Below are 21227 nucleotides of genomic sequence, written 5' to 3'. Positions count from 1 at the left end.
CATACTTCTGAAAGTTTTCTCCCATCAGATATATCCATTCAGGTCTTAGATTCAGAAGTGAGCTCTCTGAAGAGCCAGCTGTATTTGGAGGAAGTGATCTGGTGCTAGGTGTTGGAGGGCTCACTGCTCAGATCTTCCTTTTAAGGTTAAGGGAGTCATCTTGAAGTTGCCAGGATGTTGCTACTGATAGCTGTCAGCTGAGTCTGTTTCCACGAATTGCTCTTGGAGTGTAGCTCTTTCCCTAGAGACAGCTTCTGTGAAGTGACTGGTCACTTCTAGGGATCTAAACTCTTAGTCTGAATTTAGGACAACTAAATGTTCAGAGCTCTCTACGTCATTGACTGAGGCCTCCATTACAAGTGTATTATGGTTCAGTTTCTCTGTCTACCTAACATTACTTCTTTCACTAATTCTTATAGACATTGTTCCTAAGAATATTCCTAATAAATATACTCTACAGAAATCTCTGCCTCAGAGGCTGTTTCCCAACCCCCTAAGCAGGGCCTCTAGTTAGTACAGTGGTGATGTACAGTGTTTTGGGGGGAAGCGGTGTGTCGGCATGTCTAACATTTAAGCCCCGGCACTTGTTGGGATTGAATAGTCATCTTTATTTTATTCTGAATGTATATATGAGGTGATCGAGATCAGTAACAGATTTTGTATTTGTGACTTTATAACTAATAAACATATGACTCCTCCCTACCTGAGTTCTTACCCCTGAGGTGATGTGATGAAAGCCAGGTAGGAAAGCCCTGGTGAGAGACGGGAGAAAATGGGTTCTATCCTTATACAAAGGACACTTCTCTTCCCTCTTATCTTCCCTCTCCTGCCATGAATGGAAGAAGAGAAAGCTCTGCTCTGTGGAGATGGGATGCAAAGGACCCGGGTTCTCATTGGAGCCTTTTGCAATATACATCCCAGTCTCCAGGAACCATATGGGCCTCCTTCAGCTCTCTGGCTTTTTATGACCTACGGATGTCTCCAAGGGCATGGGCCTCATTTTCTTTTGAAATGTAAACACATACCTCTAGAATTAGGTAAATCTCTCTGGAGTTCTCTAAGCATGTTACCCCAGGATCCCAAGTTTTCAGAAAAAATTTATTCAGAAGGCCCAGACAGTACAGAAACACAGAACTATTTTCTCTACATCCCATGGCATCACAGTTGCTGGTTAGAAGCCTTGGTGTTTTCATTAGAGAAACTTTTGTGATGTGGTTGGACTGTGTAGGCTTCAGACTGCTTTTTTGAGAATCCAGGAGATTCTGTGAACCATTTAGTATTCTGTCATAAAATCCTTTTCTGTTTAAACTCATCAAAATAGATTCTTTCGTATTTGCAACTAAGATCCCCAGCTGCTAAAGACAAAATTTATATAATGTTATAATACTATATATTGTTTAAGGAAACATACATATTTAGTAAAATACAAAAATATGTTGAGGAATAATAAGCATCAAATTCAAGATTACCTGATATTTACTTTAGAGGTTGGAGAAAGGAAGAATTTTGCTAGGTAAAGAGCACACAGGACCATAACCATATGACAATGTTTTGTTTATCATGACATGTAAAAATACCTACAGAAAATCTTTTAGTGCTTACTTAACCTGCTACAACAGAGCTTCCCAAATAGTCGAGCTCCAGGAAAAATATTTATTTACTCCTCCCTCATATAAGAATCCTTAGAGAGACAATCCAGGTTTTGGGAGTAGATCTGCTCCATATTGTCATTCAGTGACTCAGGTCTCTTCCTCCCTTATTATTCTGTCTTCCCCCTGGAATATTATCCTCATTTGCATGGTAAAAACTGGGTCACAGGTGTGTGTGTGCCCAGCTCTTAGAAAGGGAGCAAGAATGTGCAAGGTTAAAATAAGGCCAAGGCCAGGAAGTGGCTCACATTACCTCTACTAACTTACTGGTAGAAAAAACTGATATCTATTGTCAGACCAGGCTCCAAGCACTTCCTAGACAGATGAGGTGCCCAGTTACAACTTTCTTGCTGTGAAAGAAAGGAGGAATGCATTTTGATGAAAAACTAGCAGTCTTTTTGAAAGGGACTTTAGGAGTGCTGTGTACAAAAAATAAAATTTAGTAAGACCTAAGTGCAATTTTCTTCCTTCTCACAAATCTACAAATGTTATCGGCTTCCATTTAATCGTACCTCAGAAGTAAATTCTGCATCTGAGACAGAACAACTTCAGAAAGTATGTGTGTCTGGCTCCTAGTGGGCTTAAGGACTTCATGTGAGTTAACAGTCTACTTAAAAAAAAAAAAAAAAAAAAGGATTAAGAGCTTTCATAAGTCTTCATTGCATCTCTTGCCATTATTGACCAAAGCTCTCCAGGAGGAAACTTCATGGTCCACTGCACAAGTGCCTTCTCTCCTCTGGCTTGGTTTTCTTTTGTTTTTTGTTTGTTTGGCTTGGTTTTGAATTCACCTTTCAATTATATGTTCTCACTTGTCTTCTCATAGCAAAGATTGAGGAGAAAATTATTTCCTTTGTATGTTAGAACTTGTGAAGATCTTCTCAGAAGTAGGGAAAGGTTACCATGGCAACAGTGTATCATTCCCCCCCCACCCCAAAATTAACTAATCCTAATTCCTGCCCTTGCTTAAATAAAGGTAAGGGTTTGCTGAAGCAAAATTCCAGCTGTTCTACAAGTTAGTTTGTGCAGCACAGATTTTTCTCTTTCAATATTTGTGGTCATCCCTCTGAATATTAAAACATTTTTGAATAAAACAGTTTTTAAGTAGAAAAATGTGGTGTTTTCACATACTTCTCTTTTCAGAGATAAAAGAACTAAGAGAGAAAACAAAAAAAGAGAGATCAAAGTGATAGAGGCACATACCTCCCCTCAACCCCATTCTATAAATAAGTTGGGGCTAAAAAATTGGAGTCATAATTTCAGCAGTATTGCCGAGGACAGAGATCCCACACATTCATCATTCCCTCCACCCCAAACACACTTCCTTCCATACCTACCTATGCTAAAAATTGCTAATAAGCATTTTCTCCTGCTGAACCCAGCAGTGGCCCATAACTCATTCTCAACAAAGTGTTTTAAGTGGATGATGTAATTTGGAATTCATACTTGAGTTGAAATTATTTGCCAGCCGTAGTTTAATTCTTTGTCTCTTGAATTCTAGTCCAGTATCTTTATATTTACTATGCTTCTATTTTCACTGTTCTACCAATAATTTAGATATTTTATTTTAGAGCAGACTAAATGAATTTTTTATGTAAGTCAAACTACTTTTGTTATGTCCATAGAGTCAACCGTTCACACTTTTCCAAAGCATAATAATTTCATTGATAAAAATTCTCCTTTTTTTCTTAGGTAGGAGTCATAAGGTTCAGAATTTTGCCTCACACTTTTTATACTTAAATTATATTACACTTGAATTACTTTGTTTGTTCCTCAATTATTTTTCTCTTCTTGGGTTATTTTAGCAATGGATTACTTAAATAAGTGCATATCCTAAAACATTTACCCACAGGTAAAATGGATTTGTATAACATGAGATGGCTAAATACATACACACCCATTACACAATAGAAAAATATCCTCAAACTGTATAAATTCTTAATATCTCCTATTTCAAAATGCTTTCTGTAATTTTAGTCTTTTTCAGAATGTGCTAACAGACACATTAACAAATAATGGCTAATGGCTCTTGAACCAGGTAAGTGTGACAAACAAAACTGGATCTGCCTACCACAGGATTTTGGGCCAAATTCTATCATAAATCCACACACGAGACTTTCTGTAAGGCATCCTCTTTGCAGTTAAGGGCAGAATTTAGATCTCAGTGGTTTATGCCTGTGTACAGCCTGAGGGGTGAAAAAAGAAGGCATTTGGAATAATTCAGAGTTCCACTATTGTTTCTTGCTATGTTTTGGTAGACTTTGTAAATAGTTTAAATTAGACTTCAAGAAGAGAGACCACACAAAAAAACAATCTTGCATCTTATTCAAACTTTACAAGTCAGTTTCTCCATCTCTTGTGATCATGCATACACATCTAAGACAAGAAAAGTAGCTATTCAAATTTCCATGCACTCACCATCAATTAGATTACAGTTTCTAGATTCGGAGAGCCTGCTGCCTCCTGGTGCCTTGAATTAACATTGACATTTTGAGTTATCAGTTTATGCGTATGAACCAAAAATACTGCTTCTTTTATAAAGGAAACTGATATTAAGTTCCCATTAGATTGTTGATTTTTGTGTATTAGTAATTGTGTTGATGGATGATGTAGTATTAATTATCAATCATGGTAAATAATTAAAGCTTATTCCTTTTTGTTATGCCACCATATTTATAAATGTTTTATCTGAGTTTTTCTTGCATCAAAACATCTCTTTCTTTTAACTTGGTTTATTTATGAAAGTCAATGTAACTGAGTTCCCAGGACCTTAAAAGGCCTTACTGTGTTGTGTTCCATCTACTCCTTTGTACTGTCCTCTTCTGGAAGAGGTTGGCATGGCAGCAGTATACATGTGAGAATTCTCTCACTTTTTTTTACTGCCCTCTTACAGTGAGTTCTTTGTAGGGTCATAAAATTTATACCTTTAAGGGAGGTTAGGATACATTCTGTCTAATGTATTTGTTTTACCAGTAGAGATATGGATTTTATCACATGTTATCCTTCCCTTATCTTCCCTATCCTGAAAGAAAAATGGTACCTCTGCATTTTGCGTATTACCTTCTCAAAATTATAAATAATTTCATTCATTCTCCACTTCCAGCTCAAGCTCTTATCACCAATTAGTTGTTTTGTTTTTTTGTTTTTTTTTTTTTTTTTTAACCACGGTGCCGTGATTAGGGATGTACATCCTGTATTCCTAAATTTTATTGTCCACAATGAAAATTGCTGATACACAAAAAAAATGGTGTCCACAAATTTAATTCAGTCTTCCCCTAATATAAAATGAAGGTCTATGGCTTTAGGATTATAAATTTCTGAACTTATTTTCTCAAAACTTGTATTATGATCTTGAAAGCTTGAATAGATAAATTCTAGTTTTTTTTTTTTACCTAAGTCTACAGGAGATTCTTTAGAATCTACCTATTTTGCCATTGTCATTGTCATAAACATGGTTTTTTGAATTGTACCCTCAGCATTAGGAGTTCTTCAGCCTTTTTTTCTAGAGTGGCACTAGTAATGTGACTTACTTCTACCCCGTTATTTCTCTTTTCCAAGTGTTAAATTCTTGAGAGAAAGATTCCAAATGGCCTGGTTCAAGACAGGAAACTACCTATGAATTAATTAATAGTGTGACCAGAGTGCCTGGTCTTTTAGACCAAACACCTACACTTGTATGCAAAAATCATGCTCAGAAGAGAATGAGTTAATGTGAATTGAGTATCTCCTCCTCATAATACTATTTATGTATTGCTCTGTAAATGATTGCTACAAATGCAGTAACTTAAACAACATATTTATTATTGTATTCTTCTGTGGCTAAAGAGTCTGGGCATGGCTTCTCTGGCTTCTCTGTTTTAGGGTCTCTCATGAGGCAGTAGTCAAGATGTCAGGCAGGGCTGAGGTCTAATCTGAAAGCCTGACTGAGGGAGGGCTTACTTCCAGATGGAAAAACTGACAGAATTCACTTTTTAGAAGAGCTGTTAGATTTAAAGTCTCAGTTCCTAGCTGGCTATTGGCTATAACTCACCATGTGGATCTCTCCAACATGGCCTCTTGCTTCCTCACAGTGTACAAGCCAAGAGGGCTACATAAAGAGTCTGCTAACAAGACGGATGTCATAATCTTATCTAACTTAATCATGGAAATGATATTCTATCACCTTTGGCGTATTTTGTTGGTTAGATACAAGTCACAGGTTCGATCTATGCTCAAAGGGAGAGGATTATGCAAGGAGGGATCACTGAGAGCCTTGTCTACAATGAGCATTTTTAATCAACCATAAAGACATTTTAGTTACATCAGCAAGTGCTGTATCTCTCACATAAGGCAAGGTGTTAAATGACTGGGGATTTAAGAAAAAGACAAGATTCTTCCCATGGCTGTTATAAGTAGTCTACCACTCTAGTCAATAGACTCAAAACAATATAGAAATAATAGTTCAGACTGTGTTTTCCTCTTCTTAAGCCTTTTTAAAATGCTTCATGTTGCTCTGAGCCTAAAATACAATTTCTCATCGAACCTCAGCATACCCTGTATTATCTAGCCCTCAGCTGCTTTGACATCCTCCCCTTGTGTTTCTTCCACTTTTCCACTATGTTCTTCCCACATTAGCATCTGACAAATCCTAGGACACGTGTATGTTTGAAAACACTTAGAAAAAACTTTAAAAAATTATGTCATTGAATTCCCACCATTAAAACCTCAATCATACAAAGAATGTCTAGCTTTAAACAATATAATTTCATATTTTGACCACTAAGATAAACTAGTTGTCAAAATGTACCCTTTGATAATGAACTGCAGTGAATTGCTTTATGAGACTGTTAGCTATACACTGGTTGATTGCTGAACACAGCTTTCCACAGATGAATGTTTTGATTTCCAGAAGTAACTTAACTAGACCTCAAAGTCCTGGGATACTGTGCAAGAGTTGGAAGGATCCTTATAGGTTATATTTACCAATGTCATTTATTGTTCAGTGTTTTTCTTTCCTGTATCACATAATGGCTTCTTATAAAGCAACCACAGAAGTTCTCTTGATTTTAGCTTGTTTTTAGCTCATGTCATTGCTACTTACTTATCAGAATCCTTTTTTCTTTGTCAAAAGACACACTTGAAATCATAGACACACTAAAACCAACATATTCTAGCTCAAAAACCCATGGTCTTTCTTTATTTGGAGTTAATGTCTTCTCCCCTCAGTTCCTTTGTCTTTATCTCCAAAGTTCACCTGAGTCAATGAGATCTTTCTGGATTATAATAGCTCCTTTTCTTTTCTAGTGTATAGTCCATCAAATTGTGACCATGATATATTTAAGGTTCTGAAAAACTTGAAGTGACATGTATTGTTTCTTTTACACATTTTTTCCATTTTTTTCTTTATTACTTACTGTGATCTGAAGCATCTGATTCAAGAATTACAAATGAGTAAGCAGAAGAAAATTATTTTTCTCTCTCTTCCTCTCTCCTTCCTTCTCTTCCTATTTCCCTTTACTCTTTTCCTATTTTTTCAGTTTTTTCCTCTACCTACAGAATTTTTTTTTTGGCCATCTATGTTCAAGGTAGAATGCATAAAATTTGAACAAAAAGCCCATCAGGTTTTATCATAAAGTCAATAAAGAAGTTGGCAAATTAGGCATATACTTTGGCCCTCCTTCTTTTTCTATATAATTGTTTATATCTCTTGGGAATGTTTTACACCTGGGATAGAAGAAGAGAGAAGGAAAGTAAAGGACAGAGTAGAATGACTTCATAATTAGCTTGAGGATATAGCCTTTCTGAGTGTGAATTACATAGGCACAGTGTTTCAGTCAAGTGAAAACTGACTTGAAAATAGATTAAGCTACACGTTTTAGGTCTCTAAGGGACTTTGATTTTACTTATGCTATTTAAAGATGATCGCTCTCTGGGTGAGCCACGTTGAGGCCAAAAGAACAAGACTCCCCTGCCTCTCCTGAAAGTGTTGAGATTTATTTCTCTGGGGTGGCCTAAGTGAGTACTGATTCATTCCCACAAATCATCCTGTTTTCATTTAGGGATTAATATGTTGCCATATAACACCCAAAGAAAACTGGAGGAATTAGTAACGATATATTTCAAGAGCCATTGCACCATAAAATAAATTGAAAACATAGGGCCCGTTATATGTTTAGATACACAGAGACTTGTAGGAGAGTACCTAAAGGAATAATTTTGAAACCTAGACCAGGGTGTTAGAGAATTAAAGAATCTGGGTTTCACATAGATTTAAGAGAAACCACCGTTGGAGTTACATTTAGAATTAACAATCTGTGTTATATAGATTTCCATTTTTACTGTTGGGACTTACTTACATCAGTTCCTTCCCATTTAAACATGATTCATTCACTTACTCATTACATTATTTCAATAAATACTTATTGTGTGCTAAATATGTGCTAGCTATTTAGGATTAAAAGATTTATAAGTGTGGCAATTTATAGACATTGAGACAATAATTCTCTAAGGAGACTTGTTCTTCCTCTTCATCCCTTCCTCTGCCCTATGGGAGCAGTAGAGGAAAATAATGATAAAGCAAAATTTAATGGTGTTTGGCAATTAAAAGATATATCTGGAGTATAATCCACTCACGATCATATTATTTAATTTTCTCAAAATCATCCAATATTGTATTTATATATTTGGGCCAAAGTCCTTTCATTTGCCCCTCAAGACCCATTGCCAGCGTCAAATGGTTTCCTCGATTTCTGGCCTTTCCAGCTGGGTTTTACCAAAGGGAAGGCTGAGCAGATCAGAAGGAGGCAGAAAAGTAGTCAGCACATTGATTCCTTCCTCCTTAGGTGATCACCTTGGGATGGTGGTGCCCTTCCACCAAAAGTCATGGCTCTTCTCTAGGTGGGTTTCTCTGCAAGACTCTGATGCTGGGTTCCATCATGTGCTCTCATCCCTGTCTTTTGAGCTCCCATCTGCTCAGGCTTTAGTGTTACACTAAGTGCTGCAATGTTCCTGTGGTCTGTCCAATACTGAGCAAACAAAAATTAGTTTGTAAATAAATGTGCCTAGAATTTTTCTATCTTGAGTATTGGGGCCCTGATTATTATAGTGTTCAGTCACCCTATTGTGTTTCATTTATTAATAAAATTATTTATTTGCTTCTTGACTTGTTCTAAAAACAAAACAAAACAAAAAACACCTAAATAATTTGTGGCTTGTGTTTACTATTTTTAGATATACAATTATAATTTTCAAATAATTGGAATTTAAGTAAATAAAACAAACATAAAAATAATATGCTTTCCTTAAACCAATAAATATTTTCTGACCTATTTTCATATGTTTTATAATTATAGCAGTATAAACAAAAATACAGATCTCACATACAAAATGAGATGGGGTAAAATTGTGCCCTAAACAGAAATACTTCACTCTTTGGCCTTGTTGGTATTTCTTGTTCTTGATTTATTCCTTTTCCATTCTTCAAAACAGAAATGAAACAATACTTCTTTTATTTCTTATTTCAATGTTATTACGGTATTCTCTGACTTTTAATGGAGCATGTGTAGTTTCACAGCCTGACAAATCTGGCAAGACTTCTTAAACAGAAGTAACTCTGCTTGACCAACAGGTGTTTTGTTACTCTCACAGGCCCAATCACGTGAGGGAGTTAAAAGTTCAAATGAACTTTAGCAAATCTTTTTCAGTCTAAAGAATATTTTTGTTAAGAGGTTCAATGAGTACGTCTGAAAATAAAGCACAAGTCCTGGGATATTAAATGACCTTCTAATTCTCATGTATGATAATATTGAATATGTTAATTTATCTTCTGTGGAATATTTTTATAGGCAGATTTGAATTTATAATCAATAAAATTGGAGTCCATTCTCAACATATGACCTTTCCACTCTGTAAAATTTATAATAACCTAAGATTTCTCCTGGCCCCAAATATTTAGAACATCAAAGCTATATAATCAGAGGTTTTTAACCTAAAGTCTATGGAGTCTGGTCCTTGGGTAAACCACAGGAGTTCACAGAGCCCAGGATATTACTATATGAAAAATATAGAAAATTTTTCTATATGAATATTTTTCTATATGAATATTTTTCATATCCATATTTTTAATTAACTAATTTTTAATTTTTATTGATTGTTGTAGATTTTACTATTGCTGAAAATATTCAAGAACCTTACATGTAGGGCCTTCCTTATAGGGCCCTCTCTCCAGACAAGCATAAGCATGTGACCCCCCCAAAATATGGGTGAATGTGATGTATGCCATATCTGAGAAGAAGCTATAAAACATTTTGAGGTTTCAGCACTTATTGGGTTAACTTCTGCCATCAAACTAGAAAGCCCAGATGCAGGCTACTCCACCAGCCCTGGTCCTATGATGGAGCACTACCTAAAATATGGAGGGATTTCTTTGTTTCTGCAGGAAACATTACCCTGTGTTGACCAAAATTAAGATGGTCAATTTCCACATATTTTCTGGAGTAGACGAAATTAGTTTCCCTGTGCTTGGGTTAAACAGTTAATCAATTAAATTTTTATTCATTATTTTCCATGCTGTTCCACAGTGGCTGGTATGTCATTTTCTATGATTTTCTCAACAGAACTTTCTCTCTTCCAAAAACTTTTCACAAATCCTTTCTTGTTAAAATCAGTTCAAACACTTTGCTTCTAGTCTAGAAGAAGGAATAGAGATCCTATTTGTCCTCCCCCAAAGCAACAAGTTACAGACAAAATATATGAAACAAAGATTTTCAAGATCATAGATAAGAGGCAACAAAAGGCAATGATCCAAGAGATAAGAAACAGATGAGGTGTATCCTATCGGACAAAAAGCCTTCAACTGATTTCTTAAACTATTAATACTTGAAGCTGCAAATTAGTTTAGCCCTTGAAATAATCAATTCAAACCCCAACACATTTCTTTCTTTAATATTGAGTGTATTTTCATTTCTTGGGAAGCCTCATCAATAACCACTAGGTAGTCATTAAAATGTATGTTGATTTAATGATAAAACAGTGGAAGTCACCCATTTGGCAGCCAAACAACATGCAGTTTATTGAACTGTAGAAAGAAATTACATTCAGATGACAATTAAGCAGCTTCTGAGTGTGAGTGATCTTTGAGGACTCTAACTGAAACCCTTTGAAAAGAATTTCCAGAGGAGTTGGCTTACAAAATCCAGCTTGTTTCTTGTTACAATGAGCACTGCATTTGGAAACTCACATTTCATCTTAGTATTAAATCATGACACTTTTGTTGTGGAAAGGGTTAGATCAGGAACTCTCTCACTGAATTAAAGACTTCATGACTGTGATTCTATTAGGAAATGATACTCATGGCTTTCTACAAGTATACATTTAAGGGAAATAATAGTGGGTATTTTTATTTAGGAAATCCCCTAGACATTTTGATGTGTAAAGTTGCTCGAAACATGATGATTATGTGTGTCAAAAAGCAGAATACAAAATTATTTTATAGTTGTTGAAACTTAAACAAACAAAAAAGGTTAACACTTCTTTTGGAATAAGAAGTTATCAGGAGAGAAATGGTAGATTGTCTTCCCAGATTTGTCACTGGCTGTCTCTAAGGCTTAGGAGTAAGGCCATTAATTTATCTGTGCCTTTGTTTCTACATTCTTAAAATGATAATTTTTTAATTCCCTCCCAGTTAGAAAATTCTCTAACATTATGAAAAAAAAAGTCTTGGCAAAGGAATAAAACATAGCTGTCAACAAAGTCAAAATGTTATACAACTTTCAAACAATTACCATGTCATGGTGATATGTGAGAAAACCAAAATGAGAAGTTTATAGTCTTCATTTTGAATTGAAACTTAAATAAATAAATTTCCCATGAATAAATATTTCTAGAACTAATAAATTCTAGATATTGTAATATATAAAAATGTTAATGAAGGATGAATTCAGTTTTAAACATTTTGTTTTTGTTAAAAACACACAGCAATTCAATTTGTAAATTCACAGATAATAAACATTAGTTAGAAACATTAGTCAGATAATAGACCTTATATGCATGCAGTTGACAGCATTTATATCAGTTCTTCTCTAAAGAATGTAAAGAGAAGTGTCTACCTATCCACATACCTTGGGCTGCATAAAATCCAGTTGGGAATGGGTGGCCATTCACTTCTCTGCTTTCTTTGGTATTGACTCAGGGATTTCAGCATTTACTTCAGATTCAAAAAAGCCTTATTTTTTAACAATGAACATGTTGGGATTGCTAATGCATGAATAAATGTATAGCTTCCAAAAATCATCACAATCAATATTTTGACATCTTAGAATAAACCATCAGGTAATTAAAAATTGATACACAAAACTACAATAAATTAAACTGAAAAATTAGTTTTCAGTTTAATCATGACCATATTTTTACTCTGGTGAGGTCACATTTCACCCTAAAACCATAGGTTTCAAAAAGCTATAAAGAGAATATGCTTGAAGTATCTAGGTGGCGCAGTTGGTTAAACGTCCAACTCTTGGTTTTGGCTCAGGTTGTCATCTCAGGCTCCTGAGATAAAGCCCTACTTTGGGCTCTGCACTCAGCACAGAGTCTGCTTAGGATTCTCTTTCCCTCTCCCTCCATCCCGCCCAAATAAATAAGTAAATAAATAAATGTTTTATTTTAAAAATGAGATTATATTTATCTGGATAATTCATGCTAGCAACCCTCAAAGCTTAGTAACTTAGCACAATAAAAGTTAATTCCCTGCTGAAATCCAATATCATGAGGGTCAAGTAGCACTTTTGTTGGTTTCCTTCAGATAGTAATTGAGGAGTGCAGCATTCTTCAATTGGGCCCTGGAGGTTTTAGGTCCAGGCCTGGCAGTATTGTTCTTCTCCTCCTTCCACATCTCATTCCCTGGAAATGACTCAGATGGCCTCAGCCTAATGCAAAGGATGACTGGGAAATGTCATTTTCTTGACTGCCTAGGAAGCAGCAACAGGATCAGAGAGCATCTAGTCAGCCTCTACCACAAAGAATACAATTTTAACATTTTTAAAGCAGTGTTTTTTCCTTATTCTCCCTCCAAATTCATGTTGCCTACTAGCCATTCTGCCCTTCCCTAGCTTAGGTCATTATATCTATGAGAGGATGGGAGATCATGGTCATGCCAAGCATGGAGCTGAAACTAAAATCTCAAGATAAGCCAAATTCCTTAGAAAGAAGAAATTTACACACTGGGTAAAAGATGGTAAAGAAGTTTGTCTATAGCAGTGTAGACCATGGGTGATCTAATTTTTTTAAATTAAAAATTTCTTTTCATAATATTGGATACCAATTATTCAATAAACCCCCTAAATTTCATAAAAAGACAAATTAAAGTGTTTTTAACATGAAATCTCTTCCTATGGCTCTATTATTTTATTTTTGGCATTTAGAAATAAATTATATTTGATTCATTAAAAAAATCCATCCTTTTCAATGTCAGAATGCTTTCTACTGATTTTATGACTTTATTACTTTTGTTTCTAACGTTGTGAAGTGAGAAGTGCTGTGGAAGGAGAGAGTGGATAGGGATGGGGAAGGTGAATGCCAGCCAGTAAGGAAAGGAGTTGTGTTCAAATTCAAGTCCATCTTGTACTAGCTGGATGATGTTGGGCAAGGTAAGTTACTCAGTTTCCTCTCCTGTAAAATGAGATAATAATACGAATTCATAGATTTGCTTTGAGAATTATTAATTAATTAATTAAATTTCTATTTCTATTTATATAAAATACTTAGAATAGTGCCCGGTATAATGTAAATATTAGCTACAAATATTAACATACTATGTACTTTATAAACATATGATATAGTACATTAAGATAGTCTAAAATATTTTAAAATTTATTAATGTCATAAAACATTCATGCTCTTAGAAGTAGAGTTTAATCTTCTTATTCTGCATGTTTGCTTTTAAATATTTTGCCTGTTGTGAAGAATGTCTCTTAAGTAGTGTTAATTAATATCCGAAGGCATAACGCATGCTCAAGGACAAGTTTGTAAACCTGTTACGGTAGATAGCTTCTTGGCACACATCATCAGAGCATCATTATTTTACCCTTTAATGTGGCTGACTGTGAGTTCATACTAGGAACAGAACTGTACGCTTTCCTATTGTTCTCCTGGGTTTGCATTAGTAAGGTGTATCTTTTGACATTTTTTGGCAGGAATAATTTAAAACCATATGACCATTTCATTAGATTAGATGATGTGGATGAATTTATCTGAAATCCATTTATCAGATCACAAGTAAACTGAGTAATTCTGTTTCTCCTGCATTACTCACATACTTCCAGGGCAAGATGCCATAAGGCATTTTGCATCGTTAACTTTTGTGTCTTGATCTTTATGCCTCAAGGCTGGGTGAGTTGGAGCAGTAGGGCAGTTCCTGGACACATCATTGGTATACTGAGATAGTTAGCAAGTATTTAACGCTACATGAGAGTAACTGCAACTACATGAATATAGCCCACCAAAGCAAAACTAAAAGGATTCCCAAGGGCAAATCCTTCTAGCCAGATCCACAAAATGCTCACTGTGAAGAGAAAAACGGTGGAGAGGAGTCTGTGCGGGATGAAAGAGGAGTTATCTGGTTGCAGTTAAATTATCAAAACCATATACCATGTAAGTACGTTACTGGAGTCCCTGCAGGGGCCTTGAAAGAGGCCCATGTACAGGAAAGATCCTGAAGTTCAAGGTTTACTGTGTTATATTAAATATATTTTGGGGTAGGGAGCTATAAATAGCAGAATTTGATAATTCCAAGTGCAAAATGCAGATTGACATGAACTGCCCCAGAGTGTGATTTCCTGAAGAACCTGGCCACCGTGGTTTAGTTTAGCCTTGGCAGTTGCAGAAACAGTACTCATTCTGGTGGGTACTTAGCAAGTATTTACCTAATATTATTATTTTAATTAGTTTATTCTATTTCTTGATCTCAAAGCCAAACAGTTGTGTATTTTGTTGTCAAATAACATATTCTGTTACAGGAGTAAAAGGAGGATTTGTGATTTTTTTACTGCCAAAGTACACTTTTCTTTGTTTGTTTGTTTTCCAGTTTTAATTCCCATTTGTGTGCTGTGATTTGTATTAGGCATTAGAAACTCTTCATGGTTTTCTGATGAATGAATTTCTTAATATTGAGTCATGAATGTCAATTCTGTATTTCTATGTTTGCCTGTAGATGAAACAGCTGAGCAGTACCATTAGGATATTTTGCAGAAGAACTTAAAAACTACATTTAAGATGTTGTTACTGCTCTCATTCTATGGACTTTGATTTTGGAAAGTGCTCAAGAGTCTTTACATTTGTTCTCCAAATCTCATTTGAGGTTATAGCTTACTAAAAATTTAAAATTTTTGAGAAAATCATAAAATATATTAATAAAATTTATAAGATATTAATCTGGCTAGGAATAATGTTAATCTGTTGATACCTGATATTGTTTCTAATTCATTCCTCTCTCCTTCCCTTGGTTCCCTTTCTTTCCCTTCCTGTGCCTTCCCTAGCTCTGCTTTTCCTTCCTTCCTTCTCCCCACTCCCTCCTTCTTTCTCTTTCAGTTTCTTTCTTTCTTTCCTTCCTTTTTCCTTCCCTTCCCTTCCCTTCTCTTCCCTTTTCTTCTTTTTTCTCTTCTCTTATCTCTTCTCTCTCTTCTCTTTTCTTTCCAGAACATACCAGCTATCAAACACACAATGGGCTGTCATTGGCTTCTGTCACTTAATAATTCTTTGCATCAAAGAGGCTACTTCTCTTAGGGAAAAATCAGACTTCTTTGATTTGTTATAAATGAATACTTCAACTTTCTGGAAAGTGGTGGGTTCAGTCTATGTATTTTGAGCAGTCACCTATACTAAATTATTTTGGATATGTTATAGATCAATAATCTGTTATTACCAAAGATCTACAAAGACATTTTGAAATGAGAAGTATCTGATAGTATCTGATACTTGTATAACTTCATTGGGGGCCTCTCCATGAAAATAATTGATATACCTGATATAGTACTTCTGATGAATCAAGATTCTTGAAATGGTATTCAAAAAAATAATGTAAGGACAAGTACCAAAGATCTAATGAGAAAATTGTTCTTGTTTCTTTCTGGTATAAAGCTTAGGTCACTTTTGCAAAGACTCTTCTGGGAATTAGGAAGGAGTCATTTCTTCCTCAGACCAGGATGTCAGCATGTTCAGAGAATACCTCACATGCATGAGACTTCTTTAAATTTTCCTGATTATACAGGGATTTCAGAAATTTTTTGTTCAGAATGTGAACGAATAGTAACTTAATTATGACACTCCTGAGAATCCATTTGAATTCACTCATCACTCACTGAACAAATTCCAAGGAAGCTTTGTAGTCTTGTTTGACCAACTGTTCAATCCTGAAAGGTCAAGGTTGAACACATTCAGCTTCATATGTCATAGGAACTGTGTATAGCAGCTAATTCTATAGAACAAACTTCCTCAAAGAACTACTTTTAGCCCGTACATGCCAAGGAGGTTGTTACCACTGATGATATGGTAGTAGGTAGTTAAAATGGAAAAGTTGGTTGAGAAGACATTTTTTTCATATCACCAAAAGTCGGATGCTATGTTTTCTCATGGGAAATTTCTTTAAAAACATCTCTGTTCTGGGAATGGCTTAGGAATTCACGCACCAGGGTAATACAGAATGTCTTGGACAGCATTAGAATTATTTTTAACACATGACAGAAGTCATGCTGTGGGAAATCTTAAATGTGAAATAATAATTCTCTCTGTAATCATATCTTAGATAATAAAAATAGGTAAAGTCCATTCCTTGTAACCAATCTTTATTTTTCACAAGTCTAAAAACAGCAATTCTGTCTTGGGAAAAATAAATTCAGCATCAACATTTCTATAGAACATACTTCTATAGAAGTTTTGCTTCTATAGATTTGCTACAAGAAGGGTTTAATTTAAAACAATTAGATAGAATTAGATCTTGTAGAAAAATAAGTTCAACATTCTCCTTTTTCTTCCTTTCTCATTACCCAACCCCCCAACTATGTAGGAGTGAAAGGAAATGAATTAAACATTTAGTAAATTGTTCTGCAAATGCCAAGAATATCAACAGAAGCCAGTATCCACTCTTTTAAAAAATAACAAATTTGTTACTTCTTTTCTGGTTTAACAGGAAGCACATATTTGTGATAGACAATTTGTTTATGTTAGACAACTGAAGGGTATAAAATATCTCATTTAACCCACCAGCCAGAGAAAACTTCTATTAACATACTGATGTATCACTTTTCAGATATTTGTGTGTATAATGTATATAATGTGCATAATGTGTATATATGAAAATGTTGGTACTTGGGAGATACTTGTGTGTGTATGCATTTGAGACTGTTGCTCTTTTAAAAATTGACCTATATTCTTTTTGTAATAATAATAATAATAATAATAATAATAATATTAATAATAATATTATATTACAAAAAGAATATAGAATAATAATATAGAATAATAATAATATTATTATTATTATTATTATTATTTCTTAATTCCAGGAGATCAGGTATCTTTGTTTTGCTCCCTGACATATTCCAGTGCCTGACACATAGTAGCCATCAACAATTATTTGTTGAACTCACTGGTATGGTATGACTTTCATTCATGTAAATATTCTTTTTTTATTCAAAGTAAATACTCTTTGAAAATATCATATTTAAGGCAGCGTGGCAGTGTATTGTAACTGTAGCAAGCATACTGTTGCTGGGAATTCAGATTTTTTTCAAATATTTTGTTGCATGCATAAAATTGCCAGAACACCTTTTGTTCATGACTCCTTTTCTTGTAATATTTGAAATAATTTTTAAAAATGGAATTATTTGAAATTCTCTATTTTATTTTTTATTTATTTTTAAGGATTTTATTTATTTATTTGAGAGAGAGAGAACACGAGCAACAGGGGCAGGGGCAGAGGGAGAAGCAGACTCCCTGCTGAGCAGGGAGCCCAAAATGAGACTTGATCCCAGGACTCCCAGGTCACACCCAGAGCTGAAGGCAGATGCTCAATAACTGAAGTAACCAGGCACCTTAAAATTCTCCATTTTAAAAATCTTCTTGACTCATACCCCTTCATCATGGAAGTAGTATTTTTCATTTCCTTTAGTGGACCTTCCCTCTGATATTCTCATCCAAAAGGTGTTGGAGGAATTGGCCCCACTTGTGAAGTGCTTCTTCTGGGCCACAGTGAATGACCTAGGAATGGACTTATAGCTTAATTCAGGCCATTGAGGTGAGAAATATTTACATTTTCAGGACTATTGAGAAAATCATTTCTTGGCTTCCCGATGGAAAGAGGAAGAATGCAGCTATGGGAATTGTGTATGAGGAGTCGGCTTTAAGGGAAAGCTAACAGCACAGAAAGCAAAGACAAGTCAGAATGAATCTGATTTTTGTACAGTGGGTCTAATTCTTACTTGAAGCTGGGCCTACTGTGAGCTGACAAATTCTCTACTATTCCATTATGAGGTAAGTTTTCTATTAGCTGTAATATTAAGATCCTGATACAATGAATATTCCTCACAGTATATAAGGGGGTAATTTTCCCCAAATCCATTCAACATTGGTTGTCATTATTAATTATTAATTCCACTGATTTCAGTGGAAGCACATTATGTCTCCTGTTGATTTGTGTTTCTTCAACTGCAAGTGAAGTTGAAGATTTTGCTTATGATCATTAGCACTGTTTATTTATTTATTTATTTAAAGATTTTATTTATTTGACAGACAGAGACCACAAGTAGGCAGAGAGACAAGTGGGGGAGGAGGAGAAGCAGGCTCCCCGCTGAGCAGGGAGCTGGATGCGGGGCTCGATCCCAGGACCCTGAGATCATGACCTGAGCTGAAGGCAGAGGCTTAACCCACTGAGCCACCCAGGCGCCCAGTCATCAGCACTATTTAATTCTTCTTTTACGGTTTTAATATCTTGTGTGGCATTCCAAACACTCAGATTCCATCAATATGGATGGAATCAATAAGATACATCATCTCCTTTTGTCTATTTGTTTGTTTTAATCTTTTACTTTGGTATGATTTTCAGTTTGCCCAAAAGTTGCAAAGATAATACAGAGAGTTCCTGTGTGCCCTTCAGCCTTCTTTCCTCACATCCACGTCTCACAGAACTATGCTCCATTGTCAGAACTCAGAAATAAACATTGGTACAGTACTATTAACTAAACTACAGACTCTTTTTGGGTTTCAACAGTTTTTCCATTAATGTTGTTTTTCTGTTCCAGGATCCAATCAAAGTTATATTTAGACCATTTATCCTTGTTAGTGAATTTCTCTCTGAAGATCTGCAAATTCTTGCAATCCAATTTCACTTGCCTAAGTCAGTCATGAACAAGCAAAGTGTTAAGTGATTTTTAACATTAAGCAGATTTGAGAAAGAACTTCCTATGATAATGCTTTCATTATTTTGTGTTTACTGTCTGGAATACCATTCGGCAAGTATCCAGAATGACACAGAGAAGATGGACTCTGTATTTGGCTTGTCAGCAGGTTGAGTCTGTATGTGGGTACAAGATGAATAACACAATTTTGGACGTCCCCTCCAAATCTGAACTCACTTTGGAATAAGAAGGACTGAACTTCAAATGGACATGGACCAGCTGTGTATCTTGTGTGATCTTGGGCAAGTTACTTAAACTCTGGCATTGGGTTCCTTGTCTGTAACTTATCGCTTGATGAGGCGTTCCATACTTAACATGCTTCGCAAGGAACACTAGATTCCTTCTCCCTTCTCCTCCCTGTGCTTCTGGTCATTGCCTCTTTTTAGGGAACAGTGTCACCTTCAAGCTTCTGGAAACCCAGTCATGCACTCATTCCTGTCTTCCTCATCTTCCACATCTGGGCCTCACCATGTTCCCCCAGCTGACCATCCCAATGATACCTCTGGTTTATCAATTTCTCTATGTTTCCACTATTGGAATCCCAGTTCATGGGATCCTCACCTCTTACTTGGATTACTGCAATTATCCTCTCTGATTCTAATTTTACCCTTATAATCCATTCACCACATTGGATTAGAATCATATTTTAAGGTGCACCTGGGATGGATCAGTGGGTTAAAGCCTCTGCTTTCAGCTCAGATCATGATCCCGGGGTCCTGGGATCAAGTCCCACATCGGGCTCTGTGCTTCGGCAGGGAGCCTGCTTCCTCCTCTCTCTCTCTGCCTGCCTCTCTCCTACTTGTGATCTCTGTCTGCCAGATAAATAAATAAATAATAATAATAAAAAAACAGTGTTGACTCATTTATAGAATTATATTTTAAAAATGCCAATCATAGATTGGTTCCACTTTTTTGGTTTTTATTATTTTTTAAATTTTTTTAAACTTTAGAAATTTAAATTCAGTTAAGATGTAATTTATTATTCATTTCAGGGGTACAGGTCTGTGACTCATCAGTCTTATATAATACCCAGTGCTCAATACAACACATACCCTGCCCAACGTCCATCACCCTGTTACCCCAACTCCTGACTCCCCTCGCCTCTAGCAACTCTCAGTTTGCTTCCTATGATCAAGAGTCTGTTATGGTTTGTCTCCCTCTCTGGTTTATTTTTTTCTTTCTTCCCCTCTATCCTCCATTTTGTTTCTTAAATGCCACATATCAGTGAGATCATATGATAATAGTCTTTCTCTGATTGACTTATTTCACTTAGCATAATACCCTCTAGTTCTATCTACATCCTTGCAAATGGCAAGATGTCAATTTTTGATAGCTGTGTAATATTCCATTGCATATATATACCACATCTTCTTTATCCATTCATCTGTCAGTGGACATCTGGGCTCTTTCCATAGTTTGGCTATTGTTGTTGGTTCTACTTTTTTGCCTAAATATTTCCAATAGCCTTTCACTTTGCTTAGAATAAAAATCTGATTTCCTTTTGCTGTCTGGAAATCACTGGGAGATCTGGGCCCTGACTTCCTCTTAACTTTATTTTCTATAATTCTTCCCTCCACTCCGGATGCTCCAGCTACAGTAGCTTTTGGTTCATTTCTTGAACGAGTTTCACTTGGTGCTGACTTAGGGCCTCATGTCCTTTCTCTTCTCTCCCTTTGAATATGTTTACCTTGGGCTATTTCAGGGCTGGATTTTTCCTATTATTGAAGATCACTTCCAGCTTAAAGAGGCTCTTCCGATTTGAAATTGTAATGGTGTATATTTGTGTATTTATATTCTCTTAGTCTGTCTTCTGCCTCTAAAGTGTAAGCTCCCTGAGAGCAGGAATTGTGTCTGTATTCATCTGTCTCTTTGTTGCTAGTACAGTGAAAAGGACCTAACAAGCTTTCAACAAAAGTTTGTTGTCTGAGAAATGAAGGATAAAATTATGTCAGTTGACTTATTTGAGAACCATTCTGCTGCAGTTGGGAGCAGAAAAGGGAGAGAAAATAGGACTTAAAAAAAAATGTATATAAGAGGCTTGCCTGCTAGATTTTTCATGACATGCATGAAATGATCTAAGTTGCTACTTTATGGCTAATGAATAATCTTCCCTTCTGTGGGGCAGTCACATTTTCCACGTTTGTATCAGTTGTGAGCA

This window comes from Mustela putorius, unplaced genomic scaffold (genome assembly GCF_011764305.1).
Source record: "Mustela putorius furo isolate JIRA1106 unplaced genomic scaffold, ASM1176430v1.1 tig00003983_pilon_pilon_pilon, whole genome shotgun sequence".
In the NCBI taxonomy this organism is placed as follows: Eukaryota; Metazoa; Chordata; class Mammalia; order Carnivora; family Mustelidae; genus Mustela; species Mustela putorius.
The sequence above is the reverse complement of the archived record's forward strand: the minus strand, read 5'-3'. Positions refer to the sequence as shown.